Raw genomic sequence first — 10,649 nt, forward strand, 5'->3', positions numbered from 1 at the left:
AGCTGAGCTCCTCTGCGCTAAGCTAAGCTAGGCTGAGCAGAGTGAGTCTGGGATTTTACTGGCTCCAGGTCCAATTAGAGACTGTCTGCTGCATCTGGACACAGTTAGCTCTTAAAGTCAGAACTCACACTTCACTAGAACAGGGATATAGAGTCACAGCTTTTAGACTGCAGGCCAATAAAGCTCTAATACCACAGAGAGCAGAGAGAATATTTACTGCCCCGCACCAGTCATAACAGACAGTGATTACATGGTCATTCCGATAAAAAACTGAGAGAGAAAAGGCTGAAGGAGACACACAGAGAGGTTAGCGTGCTGCTGTCAAATTATGTAAATACGACCCCCCTCACCCTCACGATTGCAACACACTACTTGTGTTTGCTGAGGGCCAATAATTACTGGAAAAATTGCGAGATCGAAATCTCTCTGCTAACATTGCTCTGAGTGGTCGCTACGAGTTTATATTAAGTGTAAAGATTGAAGCCAAGAAACACAAAAACCTTCTCTAAACGTACACAGAAATACGTTATAGTGATTAAATGTTATTTTCTGGCTGCCTTGGTTTGCTAAGAGTTCGTAAGAGCGGCCATTTTCTTCTTGTTGTTTCTCTGTTGAAAACAGATCCAAAGACCTTGACTTGTTGTGCACGGATTTGAAGCAAGCGAGTGAGACTGTAAAGACTCTTGGCTGGGGGATTTTCAGTTAACTTCTGTCTAATGTTTCCAGATATCAAATGTTGTCCAACCTTTCTGAGCTTACTCCACGCTCTCCTTTGTCCTGCAGTGTGACTTTTGTGTGAAGTTTAGTCAGAACTTTTGAATCAACTGTTGTTTTTCTCTTATTTACTGTAAGGTGTTTGTGTCATTATGTGCAGCCACTGTGATTAGACTTGTTTGTGGAAGCATCTCGACAGGCACATTTGTATGTTTACATAAGGAAGGAGGGGAGAGCCGAGGGACTGTGAGAGTCCTGACCTTTTGGCTCTGAGCCCCGCCCTCCGGCTCTGACTGACAGATAGCATCAGTTCAACCTCCTTATCAGCTCCCATGCCTCTGCCTTCTGATCAGGGATCTGCCTCCCAGCTCTAAAGTGAGGAGGAGAAGGAGGGGTGGGCGGGTGGGAGTCGGGCGTCGTGCCAAGGCAAAGGGGCACGAGGGATAAACACACACAGATATGAACATATATGGACAGGTATGGTCATGTGAGAGAAATGTCCTGTTTTGACATATTGTCCTGAGACACAGAAACTGTGATAAATGAATAAACAAACTCCAATCAGGTGCAGAACATTTATTTGATTGAATTATTTTTTAACACGTTTGTGATTTTTCCCTGATTTTCCTGTGTAAACTATTACAAATGACGGTCACTGCCAGTGGACAGCTGTATATGTGTGTATGAGTGTGTGTCGTTTCTTTTGTGCAGTCAAAGGTTCTGTGTTTGCGGCCTCTGTTTGAGAGCCTTTATAAGTCATTGGCTGGGCTTTTTTTTTTGGAGGGAGTGAGATCATGCTTCGCCGCTGACGCTGAACATAAAGACGCATTGAGTGCAGTGTGGACTGTAGGCCAAGTCTGGAAGTTAGGGGGAAAATGGGATTTGTATGAGTACACATACACGTATGCAGACACACACACACACATACACTGATTCTCTCTTAAGGGCAGTGAGTGTAGAGGGCTCCCGAGGGCCAAGGGGACTATCGTGTTCCCCGTTAATTATGACCGTCTGGCAGGCTGGAGAGCAGGAAGTCAGAGAGAGAGAGAGAGACATGGAAAAGAGGGAGGGATGGTAGATAGATGATAGGAGGGAGAGGGGCAAGGGAAGGGAGTGAGGAGGGGGTGAGAAGGCCATGCAGAAAAAAGGGAGTCGAAGTAAAAGTCAAGATGGATGATGGGAGGAAAGAGAGAGAACTATGGAAAAGGGAGAGTCCAGAACAGGATGGGGGAGTGATCGAGAGACATATCCAAATAAAACCGTACACACTGAGGCTGTGGATGATAAAACCAGGTGCCTGATAAAAAGTGGAATGTCAAACTTTTCGCCGTGTCAGGCCTTTGGCTCTTTTCTCCTCCTGCGTCGCCACTCTGTCTTGGACTGATCACTCCCTGGCTGCTGACATACAACTAACACTCCCTGACTTTGGCTTTGCTTCAACCTTTTGACCTGTTTCACAACCAGGGCTTGTGTCTGTAACTGAGATTTACAATCCAACTTTTGTTTTTACCATCCAGATTCTCTGCTGGGCTGTTCTTCACCTACTTACCCCGAAAATAAACCAAAAAATAAAAAAATAAAATAAACAGGCAAATATATAATTATTTTCAGAGGGCCAAGATGTTTGGATGCAGGATCAACACAAAACCTTAGAGAAGACTAGCTAAATATAGGTCAGTAAGAATAAAGAGTTTGTGGTCACTGATTAGTAAATAATTTGCATAATGTTGCACACGCAGAATTCATTTATTGCCCTGGGCGTTCAAACAGTGTTTATTATTGTGCACAAATGACCAAAATACTGTACAATTAAAGGTGAAGTTCTTTGAGGAGAATTCAAGCTAACCAGGCCAAACCGCTACGAGCTGAGCTCCTCTGCGCTAAGCTAAGCTAGGCTGAGCAGAGTGAGTCTGGGATTTTACTGGCTCCAGGTCCAATTAGAGACTGTCTGCTGCATCTGGACACAGTTAGCTCTTAAAGTCAGAACTCACACTTCACTAGAACAGGGATATAGAGTCACAGCTTTTAGACTGCAGGCCAATAAAGCTCTAATACCACAGAGAGCAGAGAGAATATTTACTGCCCCGCACCAGTCATAACAGACAGTGATTACATGGTCATTCCGATAAAAAACTGAGAGAGAAAAGGCTGAAGGAGACACACAGAGAGGTTAGCGTGCTGCTGTCAAATTATGTAAATACGACCCCCCTCACCCTCACGATTGCAACACACTACTTGTGTTTGCTGAGGGCCAATAATTACTGGAAAAATTGCGAGATCGAAATCTCTCTGCTAACATTGCTCTGAGTGGTCGCTACGAGTTTATATTAAGTGTAAAGATTGAAGCCAAGAAACACAAAAACCTTCTCTAAACGTACACAGAAATACGTTATAGTGATTAAATGTTATTTTCTGGCTGCCTTGGTTTGCTAAGAGTTCGTAAGAGCGGCCATTTTCTTCTTGTTGTTTCTCTGTTGTTTCTGATTCACCACAGAAAATTAAAGCAGTGATTTAATACTTAGAAAGTGATCAGGAGAACAGCACGCTGTCATTTAAACACTGAGTGACTTCATTTTACAAAGAGCTAAAAATTACACTTCATTAATTATATAAACTCTTTTTTTGGCTGCCATCTGCTTCTAATATATCTCTATTTGAAACGAGGAAAATGTATTATTTAAAGCACATAGCATTGTTGTTAGCAAAGACATTAGCGCTACAAAAGCTAAAGTAAACTGCCCAAAAATAAAAATGTCAGGTTCTGCCACAAATATTAGAATAATTAATAGAAAATTAAGTTCACTGAAGCAAAATGTTTGAATGTGTCCAAGTGGAGTGACTCGACAGTAGTGCTATGTACAAAAGGGGGCGCTGCAGAAAAGTTTGGGAACCACTGTGTTGTAGCAACAGCTTAAATATTAAAAAAAAATACTTCCCTCCAAAAAAAACACAATGAAAAACCAGCAATTAGTGATGAGATAAATATGTTAATGACAGGTTACACACACAGACTTAATAAGTCGAATGAAACAAATGTCACCATGACCACACACCCTGCGCAGCAGAACAAATTTGCTGCAGAAAATTACATCTCACAGATGAAGTTATCTCTGAGGCGAACAACAAACGTCTAATCAAAGCATCCACACAGCACATTCCTCATCGTGACACACACACTGTAACGCAGCCTGAGGTCCGACCCCACCTGAGACTGGATCTGTGTCTCAACAGCACAATCAGAATGGAATGAGAGCCAATAACAGCCTATTACCCTCTATATCCTTCCAGCACACACACACACACACACACACACAATGTAGGCTTCACATCAATAAAACAGAGAAAGAACAATAAAATCTCCGGATATGAAAAGCTCCCGAGGCAACAATGCACAGCACAAGATGCTCCCTGCCTCTGAGTGTGTGTTCTTTGGAGACATCTGAAAGAAAAGCAGATGTCATAAATCTCTTCCCCCTGAGATGGAGGAAGAATTTTGATAGTGTGTCTGCATGGAAAAAAAAAGCCCTGGGCGCAGTGAAGCAACGTATCTGGATGTGTCTGTAAAACTGAGAGAGCGATAAGAACGAGCTGCTCTTCAATAGTCGACAGTTCATAAAAGTCATGTCAGTGATAAAGGAGCTTAGGGTTTTTTTTTGTTGTATTTTTTGTATTACTGCATAAGCTGCATACAGTATGTGTGGATTACACATTAATGCTAGCATTTGTATTAATGACCAACATTATTAAAATATGTCTCTTTTTCAGTAACATTTTCAGTTCTTTGCACATGAGGCTGCAAAAAAAAAATACAGTTTGACTTCACAAAAGAAATTCCATGCCAACATGTTCAAGGCTAATTTTACTTTATATCCTACTCCTATTTAATAGTGAATGTTTTTACATGTGGTAAAAATTAACCACGGTGCTTTTTCGTTGTAGGTCAGGTGATTATTCTGTACATCTTTCACTGCAGCTCTGGTTAGTGTTACTCACATAGTGGACTTTTGTATTTTCTCCTTCACTGGATTTTACCCAGGCTATGTTCATGAGGCTGCAGTTCAAAGTTCATGAAACGCCATCACTCACTTCTCTACGAAGACATTTTCCCATGAGTGTCTTCTGTATTTTTGGTCATTTAAGAGAGGAATGAAAGCTAGAAAAAAAAAGATGTCTCCAGGACGTGACCCTGTCCTGATTTTGTCCCGGCCAGCTCTGACATGTGCTCTGTAATTCCTCATCTCTCCAGCATTTATTTATAGATGTATATGCAATAGAAAAGGTCAGACAGCAGGGCTGCAGCCTCTGCTGTCGACTCCACACCCATCAAATCAATGAATCCTTTATTCAGAAATGATAGCGGCGTCGTTCACAGTCAAGGAGAAGGTGTTGCAGGGACGACTGTGGTCTGCTGCAGAAACACCTGCTGTTTGACGGTCTTGGTTGTTGTAATGACTTGAACCATGACTGAGGGTGTTTATGCAGCGACCAGCGGCACATTTATTCTGACAGTGTAGACGAGCCCTGAAAACTCCCACTGAGATTTAGACTGTTGTTGTCTGTGCGTACTTTGAAGCATCATTTTCCAGTTTGATTTTTTTTTTTTTTGCTAAATTCAGCATGTCGGAAAAATAGCCTCAGGAAATAGTTTCAGTGATGCAAAATGTCGCCCCCACAGGCTTCCCTTTTTAAAAGTAGAACTTTCTCACACTTCGTTACATTATTAAAGAAGGGCATGGTTGGAAAAAAAACTATTATATTTGTGTCTCTTGTATTCTATAGCATTGATGCGATTCCATTTTACAACAGAAAGTGATCTGTAACTAAAGGGACAGGACAGAATTTATCTTCTGTCTTTGGTCTCATTAATAGGAGAATGAACGTCGACTGATTTAGTACACCTACTGTACGTACACCGCAACATACAAATGTGTGTTTCATTCAAGTTGTGTCTCAATGAGGAAGTGACACAGCTGTTAAGGTCAGCAGGATACTGAAAGCGGGAGAGAGCAGGTCGTCGTCATGGCTCCCGGCCAAACAATGAGTGGAGGAGGAGAGGAGACGGCATCGCACATTTCAAACCCGGGAGGAGAGATCACCTCATACTCTACCCCACACACAGTGTACAATGCACCTCTGAATAATGAGACACACACACAGTGGAAGAATTCACACCTGACAGCTGACAACCAAACCTCGGCCTGCGCCCTCTCACTTCATCTCACTCTGAATCTTTGTTGGTAAAACACACAAATCACGCGCTCACACACGGCTGACACCGTCCTCTCTACTTCTCATCAACCATTACTTCCATAACAACATTTATTATCATCTACATGACAATCTGTGTGGAGCTCCATAGTGAGGCTAAGGGGTGACAGGGGTGAGCACTGAAGGGACGCAATGCATGCTGGGATTGCGGCCTGCTGAGAGAGTGGCATTCTGGGAGGCGGTGTCCTGCGGGCAGAGCCTCTAGGGGATGCTGCATGGTTAATGGTTCTTTCATGGCCGGCCCACAAAGCCTTTTGTCCCGGGCTAATTCATCCAGCCCAGCGTGGAGAGATGGAGGGGGGAGGGGTGGCGTGGAAGGTTTTTCTGGGTCTCAGAGTGTACCCCCCTCCCACTCCACCAACCCCTGAGTCCCCTAACTTTTTTTTTCTTTTTCACTTGCAGCATGGTGCAGGGTGGCGCTAGTGTGAGGCAGGCACATACAAACAGCCCTGCTTGGTAGCAACAACACCAAAACATTGGCAGAGATCGCAGAGTGCTGGCAGAGTGCAGAACAGCGCTCACGATTAATGGCTCCTTGGAAACATCTTGAAGCTGGAATATCCTGCTGGGCATGATGTTCTCAGTCTGGGATGTGGATAATTGTGAGTCATTTAAAACAAGCTGGAAAAACAAAACCTTCCAAAATCCACCTAACTAGTTGTCTGCACACAAACGCACCGACAGTCTCACCTGAAAAAGAGCCACAGGTGCCGTGGGACTCGCTTGTCAGAGAATGACGGCCCGCTGGTCCGCATGGAGGAACGCCTCAGGTGCATCATGGTGGGAGTTCCTGCTTTTACAGGGGCAGGATGCAAATGGCCTCCCACAAACAGAGGCGACCCCCCCCCTCACCCTCCCTCCCTTCCCACCCCTTCCCAAATCAGCGCCTGTGATCTTGGAATAGTCAGGTATTAATGAAGTGGACAGGAGAGGCTCCCCTCATTTCCAAGAGTGCTGATTGAAGTGGTAAAGAGAATTCCTGAGCTGAACACGGGGGGTGTTTGTGCTGTGATCACTCTGCTGTGGAAGTGTGTCAATGAGTGTGTGTGTGTGTTTAGTTTATCCAGAGCCCCGTTGGCTAATTAAACAGACCAGACAGTCACTACAATACCTGACATGTATCCTTCTAAGTAGGGGGAGTTCTGATTTTTGTTTATACTTTACACTGATGTTCAGTTTGACATTGACTTATGGAGGTGTTTGGAAAAGAAATCTGATTTTTTTTTTCTTTCAGATTCTGCATTCTTTCCAATGTGCTGTCTGACTGTCTGTCTGACATTTATGTATCCAACGAAATATGTTCTTGGCAAGATATTTGCTCGCTCTCAAGCTTGCATATGTTCTAGTACTGAGTTTTTGCAAATCTTTTTCGTATTTCAATCACAATTCCTTGGGCTCTATTTCAAATAATCAGCTAAAACATATGACTACTACTTGAAAAAACTATGCATTATTTATAATTACATGCTTCAAACAGCTGTGAGGACCACTCGGCTTATTTTTATATTACCTTATATTAGTAGCTTGTTGAAAGACATGATTGATGATAAGATAAATATATATATATATATATAGACTAATGTATATTTTGTTTAGTAATTATAAAAACCTAAGTATGTTTGGTCAGTTATAAAATTAAATAAAGCATGTTGTATTACAAACTGTATTACATAGTATAACCCATAGCATTTTACAGTTTGACCATAGGCCTATACTAAAGTATATGTTGTAATATATTGTGAAGTATATTGCACAGATGTTGCATAAACCAAACCTCATTCTGAGACCTCGTAAGGTCTCAAAACCTGGTCCTGTTGTGGCCAGAACCTCATTTCTACGACTCTGTGTTTGGAAGAAGAGTGAACTGTGGTTGTATTAAGGAGGATGTCCAGGTTATAGTTAGGTGTAATATATTAGTTAGTTAGTTAGTTAGTTAGTTAGTTAGTGTGTCCTGAGTGGACCTAACCAACCCACAACATGACAACACACCACTGCACAGCTGCAGCAAAAAGGCCTTCAGGCCTCAATGGATGGGGGTCAAAACAGACCCTGTGGGGACTGAGGCATACAAACTCAAGGGGGACAGAGCGGGACGAGGGGGAGGGGGCGCTCTTTTCTCCTCCGGGACACCGTAGTTCAAAGTTTTGGAGGACGTTTTCATTGCCTGTGTACCTGTTACAGTTAAATACTAATAATAATAATCAACCATTGGGAGTTAGTGCATCACAACTGTGCGTAGTGGTGAAGAAGCTGTGGTGCAGGAGTAGAGGAGAGAAGAGGACACAGCAGCGGGAGAAGCAGGAGCAGCGCTGGGATTTTGGGAGCCAGTCCCTATTGTTCGGATCCCTCCTCCTGCTTGGGAAGTGGGAGGACCCAAAAAGGCGTCGCAAAAGGGAGAATTGTTTGAGAGCTCAGTCATCCAAAAACGGCCTTTCAATGTGAGAAGTTGGGGAGCCGAAGAAAATGTCGGTGGCATCGCAGTAAATTAACGAAAAAGCAGCGAGCCTTCAACAGAGAACTTTTAAAAAAAGGTGTTTCAACGGGGTTTTGGAGACTTTAAAACTGAGCAGAGGAGCAAAGCAGAGGCGAAGAGGAGAACTCGGCTGCTTCCAGCACCAAGTAAAGCAGATTCGGTGAGTTTTCTTCATCTTTTTCTTCTTCTTCTTATTCTTTTTTGCCTTCACGCGCCCCGTGTTTTTACCGAGTATCTGCGTTTGTCATGGAATTCTTTGAACGTACCGGTTTAAATTTCAAACCCTCGTCTGTGTAGCTTTAACCCCGCTGCGATTTCACTCATTTTACTCTCGGACCGCTACGCTCCATGCTGGTGACAACTTGGGAAGCCACATTTGCTTTTGTTTTTCACAGTGTGTTCACGTGAATAAACTTTTCAACAACATTTATACACCACAGACAGCTTTGTTGTGCATAAACGTGTCCGACCGACCCGGGTTCTCCGCTACTTTATGTCCGAAAAGTTCACTTTTCATCCCGAACCTAGCGTGTTGTTGATTGGACGAGCTCCGCGTCCCGTACTTTCCGGACATTTTCTTTAACTTTTTCTACCTTTGCCTGAATTTATGTTACGACGGAAGACGTATTCAAACTTAGGAAACCATCTTTTGTGGTACTTTTATTTTTGCTTATTTTAAATCGTATACGTTGGTTGACGTTAGTCCGAGCGTAGTTTTTGGTTGTTTGGTATCTGAGTCTTTGCAGGCCGCAGCCTATAGTTGATGCCATATAGAGGGGTAACAGACCTGGTGAGCTCTGACAGATTTACCCCGTTATCATCATCCTGTATATACCCCGGGTTTCCTAAAGACTGGGTCGGGACCCCCACGTGACTCGTGAAGAATATCATTGAGGGCCACAGGATAGTTTTTAACATGTGATTTTATAATGATTGATGCACAACATAGAGCTGATGCTCCATGTCATGGTACAGTTTTCTAATGATAGAAAATACTAAAGCAAAGCCATCCATATTTTGTGAAGCTGGTGTTTAATCACTAAATATACGTACATTAAGTACTTTCGTCTCTGATGCGTTGAAGCACATTTTGCTGTTACCACTATAGCATTACAGGACTGTAACAACTTCTTACTACAGAGTTATTCCATCACTTTTTTTCCCAAAGTAATTAGAGAGTGAGTTAATGTTTTAGAATGACGGAATATTTTGTGGTTTTAACTAGTTTATTTTTAATAAATGACATATTATATGTTCACACAGGTAACAAAAACAGTTATTACTGTTATTTTAGCACTAACAACAACCAATAGAGTCATAGAACAGTCCACGATGATTTTATTTCAAAATATGTTCTTGACTTATTATGTGTAATTCACAAACCATAAGAAATTCAATCCCAGTTTCCAAACCAAGACTGTAAAATTCTCATATTATGTTATGGCTTCGTAAATATGGTTATGCATGTATGTTGTATGCTTCTGTAATTTGTTTGGGAGATTATTATTGATTTATGTATCAAATTACAAGTTTGTTTAGGAAAAAAAGTCCCTCTGAATCATTTGCTGTGAAAATAATTGTTATTCCAGTTCTGTTTTTTCAGTTACTTTGGTCAAATGCACGAAGAGTGCGTTCCTATGTAACCATTTTGAGTAAGTCTAGAATACAGTACTGCAGTTCAAGAAAACTTTGTCCACAAATTTTGAGTAAGTCTAGAATACAGTACTCACGCAGTTCAAGAAAACTTTGTCCACAGTGCAATAGAAATATCATGTTTGCATAGAACAAGTTTCTGACAATTATGATTTTATTGTAACTGTGCAAATTACAGTTATCCTTTGGCATTTCAACCTGTGACATACTTGTCCTGACCATAATAGTTGTACCTGTGTCCATATCTGTAGTTCCCCTTCATCCTTGAACAAGAGTCTTTGTGTCAGAATAACCCAATTAAAGCCTCAAGTGAAGTGACAGCTGCTCGGTACAGGAATGCTGCAGCAACAACAGCGTCCAGTCTGTCCGTCAGGAGTCTTTCTCGCTTTCCTGATATTGGGCCCCCGCCGGGGGGGCGATGAAAGAAGGGTGGAAGGGGGGGGGGGGGGAGGCAGAGGCCTGCAGAAACAGCCGCTAGGGCTCGAGTTTCCAACCCCAGGTGTCGTTTTGTTATTTGGATTACATTTAGCCTCTGCGATTC

General features: G+C 42.5%; 1 protein-coding gene across 1 annotated transcript in view; it reads left to right on the forward strand.

The window, feature by feature from the left end:
- Positions 1-8,340: 8,340 nt before the first annotated feature.
- The window catches only part of boc (BOC cell adhesion associated, oncogene regulated), a 26,567-nt gene continuing 24,258 nt past the window's right edge, over positions 8,341-10,649 (forward strand). The window contains exon 1 of the mRNA XM_008307980.3: positions 8,341-8,615. The gene's annotated coding sequence lies outside the window, so the exon portion shown is untranslated. The remainder of the gene's footprint in view (positions 8,616-10,649) is intronic.

This window comes from Cynoglossus semilaevis, chromosome 3 (genome assembly GCF_000523025.1).
Source record: "Cynoglossus semilaevis isolate Cse_v1.0 chromosome 3, Cse_v1.0, whole genome shotgun sequence".
Classification (NCBI taxonomy): Eukaryota; Metazoa; Chordata; class Actinopteri; order Pleuronectiformes; family Cynoglossidae; genus Cynoglossus; species Cynoglossus semilaevis.